Source organism: Numida meleagris, chromosome 25, assembly GCF_002078875.1.
Source record: "Numida meleagris isolate 19003 breed g44 Domestic line chromosome 25, NumMel1.0, whole genome shotgun sequence".
NCBI lineage: Eukaryota > Metazoa > Chordata > Aves > Galliformes > Numididae > Numida > Numida meleagris.
In genome coordinates, this window is record NC_034433.1 from 2,232,410 (window position 1) to 2,239,974 (window position 7,565).

Genomic DNA, 7,565 nt, shown 5'->3' on the forward strand with positions numbered 1-7,565 from the left:
AATAGAATAGAATAGAATAGAATAGAATAGAATAGAATAGAATAGAATAGAATAGAATAGAATAGAATAGAATAGAATAGAATAGAATAGATCAACAGACCAGTCCTTCAGTGTAAACCACAGTCATGAGATGCATCTGCAATTCACAGTACAGGGTTGTCAATGAGAACCCATCAGAGCAGAAGCCATTGGGGTGGGCGTATTTCCAGCTCCTGGTGCTCTCTGTGTGGGAACAGTCCCCATCTCTGCTGGGAGGGGCTTTGCCCATTGCATCCCATGCGCTGCCCCATCATTGCCAAGCGGTCGGGTTCCAAAACTCTGTTCAATTTGTATGGGGAGGGCTGAAAACCAGCTCAGGGAAGGACAAAGCTTGTCATCTAGCAAAAACCCTGATCTCCAAAGGTTGATAAAGTCCACGCTCTAGAAATTTGCATAAATAATTTGTCCAGATAGGAAATGCAGTAAGAACGAACCTGCTGTGTGCGTTGATTTGTGCATTTATTTGCAAATGCCACATTTATCTTCTCGAACACCCAGTGTGCTGCAGCAGGGGGTGCACAGCTTCACATTCACCATGCACAGGGCTGACCTGGTCTTCTGTCTCTCCAAAGTAGAGAAAAGTCATTTACTGGCATCATGAAAACAGACTAAAAATAGCCGGTTTCTATGGCTACTGAGGCTGGGAGACTCCTGAGGAACAAGTCTGGGTAGGTCCCTTCGTGATGAAATCCAGGCAGTGGGATGAAAGGGAAGGACAATAAAAAGAGGTTGAATGCTTTGATCCTCTGTAGACACTGCAGAGCTCTGTGCATCTACGCGAGCCCGGTAACCGCAGCGATCAATGCAGGTTTATTACGGGGGAATCAGGGAATTGTATTGGATCTGGCAAAAAAACACCACAGAAGTGCACTCAGGGATGGGGTTTTCTCCCTGCTCGTTCTCCCCTCTCCCATAAAACCTTTAAGAACGTGTTGCAAGAGTTCAAGGTGCAGCTTTTGCCCCAGCTCGCCTCTCTGTACCAGGAGATGCCACGTGGGCACTGCTTGGGTTCTCTGGAAGGGGCTGAGCTGTTGCCCATCCATCCCCAAAGCCTCGGTGCAATGGGGACCCTCCTCCTGCACCCACCCCCGCTTGGATGCTTTCCCTGGTGTAATAGGATTAAAGGAGGATTATTGCTGCTGGGAAGAAATGCATTTTTCAGGAGCACCGCTCTCCTCTTCTTAAGGAGCAACGGTGGAAAAAAAAAAAAAATAGAAAAAAGCCACAGCACGGATGTCATGCGATGTGCACAGAGCCAACCTGCGATGGAAAGCACGATTTGCACCTTGCACTTCGCACCTTTAGCACGAGGGTGCCTGGGAGCTGCTCAGCACCCAGCAGCCAACGCACGGGGGGGTTCAGCAGCCTCAGCTTCAGGCTCCCTGAGGGTGGAAAAGCCTTTGGAGAAGCGCTTGGGAAGCACTGGAGGGACACCCCCAGCGTACAGCACCACCGACGTGGGTAGGATTTAGCTATTACGGTGCAGCCACTTTTGGAGGGGAGAAGCGAAATCCACGTGGATGAGCCAAAGGCGGTTGTGTGTGCGTCTGTCGCTCGGGAGAGCAAGAGGAAATCCTGAACAAGAAGCAAAATCCCAGCTCAGAAAAATGCCTGGGGTTGTGCAAATGTGGGGGAGAGAGAAAGAGAGGCAGGGAGAGCGTTCCTCCTCTGACGAGAGCTGTCAGCTCCCAGCCCTCGCAGTCTCAGAAGCATCCCAGCCTTGTTAAAACGCTGCCACCGGGAAAAAAAAAAGAAAAAAGGAAAAAAAAGAAAGCAAAACCCACAACTTTGCTTTGACCGCTGCAGATTTGTCAGGTGGCGGCGGGAGGAGCGGAGCTGCTGGCAGGTTGGCTACCAGCAAGCAATGGGCTGAGCCTGGTGGGAAACAATGCGCGGCTGGAAGGACCTTCGCCGTAAATCTGGAGGTCAAGGCATGATGATGGGGGAATCAAAAAGCACCACGAGCCGTTTATGAGCACAATGGAGGTCAATCCAGGAGCAAACCGTTTCGCTCGGAGCCACGGTGGAAAACATGTTGTTGCTCCGAGAGCTCCATCCATGCACGGAGGTGGAAAGTTCGCTTTAAAAATAACTGTAGCTCGGGCTCTTGAGCATTCAGACTGCACCTGGTTAATTTATTGTGTTTTCACATGCATATGTAGTGGGTGTGGGTGAGCGTCTGCCTGTCTTGCTGCTACGTCCTACGTTCATTCACTGGAGATGGGAGTACTGCAGATCCAGGGACAGCCCGAGCAGGCACAGAGCTGCCAGTGTGCAACTGGGGCGTGCTCCTGAGCAAGCACAGGGCTGCTGCACGCAGCCAGCATGCAACCGTGGTGTGCACCATGCGGGTGTGCACGGCATGAGCAGTGTGTGAATAGTGCGTGCACAGAGCGTGCAGCGTGCGTGCACCGTGTGCTGGGTGTGCACCGCATGCAGTGTGTGCAGCGTGCACGTGCCATAGATGGCATGTGCAGTGTGTGCAGTGTGCATGCACTGTGTACAGTGGGTGCACGGCATGAGTGCAGTGCTTCCAGCAGAGCTCCCAGCTCGTCCCTTAGCACCCCCTCCATACACAAGCTCCTTTGCAGGGACGCTCTCTGTGCATCCAGAGTGACAAAGAGTCTCGGAGCAGCTGTTAGCTTGCACATCCGTGGCTGCCAAACTGTGATGGATCTGCAGTCAAAGAGGTTTAGCAGTGAGGGTTACGTGGTAATGAACTGGGCCACCCCCCCCCCCCCGCAACCCACAGCAATATTTTAGCCTCTGTAAAGCCTGACTGAGCAAAGCTGCCCATCATCTCCCCAAATCTCACCCTGCTGCCAAAACAGCCCTGAAAGGGGTCATCATCCCACATCATCACTAGGGGGAACCAACTGTGTCCCCCCAGGAGCGGGGCACCGTCAGCTGAGCCCAAACGTGGCTGCATCAGCATCAACCTCGGTGGCTTCGGCTTCCCTTGGAGCCTCTGTGTGCACTGCAAAGTAAAAGGCTTCTGCAGCCTCAGAGCTCCCGGAGGACACATTACAGCCTGCACTCACCACAGCGTTTCCCACCGATCCGTGCATGCCAGGCTGAAATCTGCTGAGCTCCATGGTGACAAAGGACAGGGACACCTGGCCATCACGCTGCCCAAACCCAGAGCCCAGCAGGGAAACCCCCAGCAGGGCATCACCCAGCTCACATCACCTGAGCTCAGAGAGGGAAGAAGCAAAGTGCCCCCAGGGTGCCCCCAACCTTGGGGTAGGTGCATGGGGACCGGGGATTGCTGCCATCCCATAGCCCACACCCATCTGCTGCTTCCCACCGCAGCCCAGGCCATGGGCATGCAGCAGAGAGGATTTAGAGCTCCTCAGCTGCACCTTGTGTTCTTGGTGCTTCTGGACGCTTTTTGTGCTAAATCCTTCAGATGAGAAAATAAAACACTGGCCGTGTTGGTTCTGAGTGTTGGCTGAGCCAACAGATCTCCAAAGGGGAGCTGTCACTGGTGGCTACAGCTCTGTTTGTCACGTGCAAATGCGCTCTGAGAGCACTGGGAAGGTCGAGGTGGTTAACAATGGGGGGGGAACCGTTCTCCAAGTGTGCTCAGCCCCCCCCTTGGGAGCTCCCAGGGGGTGTCAGGGTGCTCGAGTCCATGCCCCCTGCTCCGAGGACTTGCCCCCCAAGTATTTACCCTTCCCTGTGGGCTGTCCTTGCTGCTTTTCTGGTTTCTTGGCCATGGGAGCACCAGAGTTCCAGTGCCTGAAATGAGATCTCGACTTTTGGGTGCACTTGGGGCCAGGGAAGCAGGCTGCAGCCCGCCCCAGCATCGTGACACCGAGACCCCAGCAATGTCCCCAGATCCATGGGGGACCCTCACCAGGGGCTGGCTGGGGGGGGGACATCTGCGGGACGCCCCCCAAAAGGCACAGAATGTGGGGAGCTCCTGTATGGCTTTAACCATAGGTAGGAAGGATGCACAGAGAGGGTGAAGGGGAAACGGGGACCCATGGGACCTCAGCCACACAGTGCCAGGTGAAGGCGGTGGGAGCAGGAGCAGCCCTCGGAGTGAGCATCTCCTGCCTGGCACCCGTGGGCATCGCTTTCAGCCCCCTGTGATTGGGTTCTCCATGTAGAGAAGGGAAACAGCAGGTGGAAGAGTTTAAGGATTTCTGCTCTGGAGGACACGGTTGTGCCAGAAATGTCCCTGCGGAGAACGCCCAGTGGCCTGAGCTGGGGGCTGCTGGCCTTTGTGCCAACCATGAACCAGCTCCTGCTGAGCTGCATCTCTCAGTGGCATGGGAACGAGTGCCAGCACCGCCGTGTCCCCAGCATGAGCTGGGTGGTGCACTCGGTGTCCCCAACACGATCCACTGTGCTGCAGCCATGGGGCCAGGCATGGCTGAGATGTGGAGAATGGCTTCTTGCAGTCCCAGGCATTTGCTTGAGAAAAACTGAATAAATAATAATAATAAAAAAAAAAAAAATTAAAAGCACAGCTTGCTTGTATGTTCAGCCAATTCCGCAGTGGTGAGAGCACTTACCACCCTGGGGCAGCCCCCCCAGCACTATTACTCCATGCAGGACAAGGTCTGGCCCTAGATTTTGGAAACCCCTTTAGGGTCTGTCCGCAGAGCAGTGCTGGGGTGAGGGCAGGGCAGTGGGCTCGGGGCGAATCCTTCTCTGACAGCGGCTGTTGGGGTGCAGAGGGCTCAGCACATGTGGCAGGATGGCTGCAGCCCCCCAGTACTGTCTGCAACGCCGGCTGGTTCCTCCTGGTGTGGGCACTCCCATGTTTCAGCTCCCTCCTGGCCAGGCAGATGTCTACAGAGAGAAAATGAGCAGAGCTGCAGGCTGATGGAGCATTAGGGCAGAGGGAGCTCTCAGCTCCACGCTGAGCCCCCCGACACCCCCTGACCCGTCCCACCTCCGCAGCACAGGGATCCCTGCAGAGGTGACAGGAGAGGGGACAGCCAATGCCCCCCAGCAGCTCCGGTGTCCCACTCCTGTCCCTGCTGCTCACACCGCCGTCTCCTGCTCCCCGCTGGGTTCCTCCTTCTTCCTCTTCATCTTGCAGAAGCCATGCAGCCCGCAGAAGCAAGCGAAGGTGAACTGGGGCATCACCTGGAGCACCCGAGGGGACCTGGATGGGGACAGGGAGAGGGAGAGAAATCAGGGCAGCTCCGACAGCACGAGCGGACAGGTCCCTAAAATCCCCAAACCGGGAAACCTCCCACCGACACATCTCTCTGCCCCACACCCGGTGAAAAATGATAGGATGAAAGCCAACCTCAGCCCCTGGATAGAGCTGGGGACAAAAGGGACAGACGCGGGGGTGGCTTGCAGTGCCCGGTGCTGGTTTGTAGCCCCCCCAGGGACAAGGAGCCTGGGACCCCCCCCCAGCAGCACAGCACTGCAGGCACAGCACAATGGGGCACAGCTGAGAGCGGTGTCCCCTCCCTTGGTGTCCGTTGGTAGCAGAGAAAACGATGCCCCAAAGCACAGCCCTAACGATGGGCCAACAGCTGCAAAACGCGGTGATGCAAACGAGAGGCTGCTTTTGTTTTGCAACAACAAACAACGCGCAAACTCGCAGAAACGCTATCGGCAGCAAAACCTTTTTCTCTTCTCCCTGCTTTAAATCTGGAGCGCTTGCAAAGCTTGCAGGTCATCAGCCCCGTGTCTGCCCCAGCGAAGCTCACAGCAAGCTGTGCCCAGCGCACAGCAGTGCCTGCCCCCGCCACGTCACCCTCCAGCCCCACACCGAGCAGGTAGCACACAGAGCCTCAGTTTAACCCACCTGTGAAATGGGCGCAGAGTTACCAAAGGACCAGGTGGGAATCTCAGGGTATGAGATGCTTTTGCATCCAGACCCACAGCCCAGCAAGGACCGAGCAAGGAGAGAAATCCACTTCTTTCACTGCCCCCTCCCCCCCAGCTGTTGCCAACCGTCTGGGTACCTGCCGAGCGGCCCCCACACGAAATACCACCACCTCTGGAGCTCCCAAATAACAACGGGCTCTTTAATGAGTCTCTCTCTGGCTCTGAATGCCTCTCAGCGTAGCGGTGGGTCCCTGCGCCTCTCTTTGTGCTGCTGCTTTTTGTTAGGAGCCCGAGAATGGGATCTGGGAGGGAAGGGCTGGAGCAGAGGGGCTGCGTGGGGCTGCACCGGTGCGAGCAGAGCCTCTGCCATGGGAACAGTGGAGCCCTGGCTTGGGGCACTCAGTCCGGATCCACATGCACCCGCAGACACTTGCATGGCTCGTGCCACACTCCCCACCACCTCACCCCCCCTGTCCAACATTCATCAGGAGAATGGGTCTGTGCAGGATGCGCTGAGCACTGCCTGGTCCCCCCGTGTCCGTCCTCATTGCCCCATGCCACTGCATCCCTGTGCCACCCATGTCCCTGTGCCACCCATGTCCCCGCACTGCAGCCACAAAGCGTCTGGGCGGTCGAGCTGCCAGGACCCCCGGGCCCAGAAGGGACCCATTGATAGATCCGAGGAGCTTGTAACGCTGAGGCTTTTCAGGCTGACCCTCTGCCTCCCATTCAGGCGGAGGACAATGATGAATGAGCCCCAGAGAATAGAGGCAGCCCAGCTGAGGCTGGCGCTCCTGTTCTTCTTGAAAAGGTGGAAAAAGGATCCTGAAGGAGCAAGGAATAATTAAAAAGAAATAAATGAACTGGCTTGGGCAGCGATGACAGAAACCCCGCTTGATTTGCAAGGGCCGGGCATGCTTCGCAGCCCCACGCTGCCCTTTCTATTGAAGGGAGAAGATCCTTGGGATAAAACTCCTCTGCAGCAGAGAAAATGCGAGGAGCATTAAAAATGTAAAGCTCGAGAATTCTCTTTAGTCAACTGCATAACCCCAGGCCGTGTTTGTCACTGTCACGGTGATGAATTGTGAGCTGTCTGGAATCAGCATGCTCGCTTTAATAATGTCACTTTCCCTGAGCCCTAAAAAAACGTCTTTGCGAAGCAGCTGGACAGAACCCATCCCTTAGCCCAGCAATTACAGCCTCCCCGGGCTGGGCTTTGCTTTGCATCCGTGCAATGCTCACCGTGCACCGAAATCTCTGCACCCGCTCCTGCTCCTCGTCCCCATGCAGGGGTTGGGATGAGGGTGCACAGCACGGGCACGGGGAGACAGGGCGCCAGCACCTGCAGGTTTCTCACCCTGCCCCAGCTTTGCTTTTATTCCGGGGGAAAAATGCAATTGAATTAACTTTAGGTCGGGAAGAAAACGACGTTAAGTTTTGCATTTTAAACTCTGGATTTCAAAGCTGGTCGGGGTTTGTTGGTTTTTTTTTTTTTTTTTTTCCCTGGGAAATGGGATCATTTGCAATGGAAATGGGTCTCTTTTATTTTATTTAGTTTTCGGTGGTTGGGTTTTTTTTTTGTTGTTGTTTTTTTTTTTTTTACAGGAATGGAATTAAATCGTTTGTAATGAAAAACAGAGAAGCTCCCAGACATTTCATTCCCTTTTGCCTTTCACCCGCGGCTGGGCAGCCCACCTCTGCAGCCAGGAGCATCCACCCAACTG

General features: G+C 55.2%; 1 long non-coding RNA gene across 6 annotated transcripts in view; it reads right to left on the reverse strand.

Moving 5' to 3' along the window:
* The window catches only part of LOC110388258, a 25,196-nt gene continuing 19,784 nt past the window's right edge, over positions 2,154-7,565 (reverse strand). For 5 of the 6 annotated variants that reach the window (XR_002432831.1, XR_002432833.1, XR_002432830.1 and 2 more), the window contains exons 2-3: positions 4,946-5,161; positions 2,154-4,842 (exon numbers count right to left, since the gene is read on the reverse strand). This is a non-coding gene — a long non-coding RNA (uncharacterized LOC110388258). The remainder of the gene's footprint in view (positions 4,843-4,945; positions 5,162-7,565) is intronic. The other variant, XR_002432835.1, reaches the window with a different exon arrangement.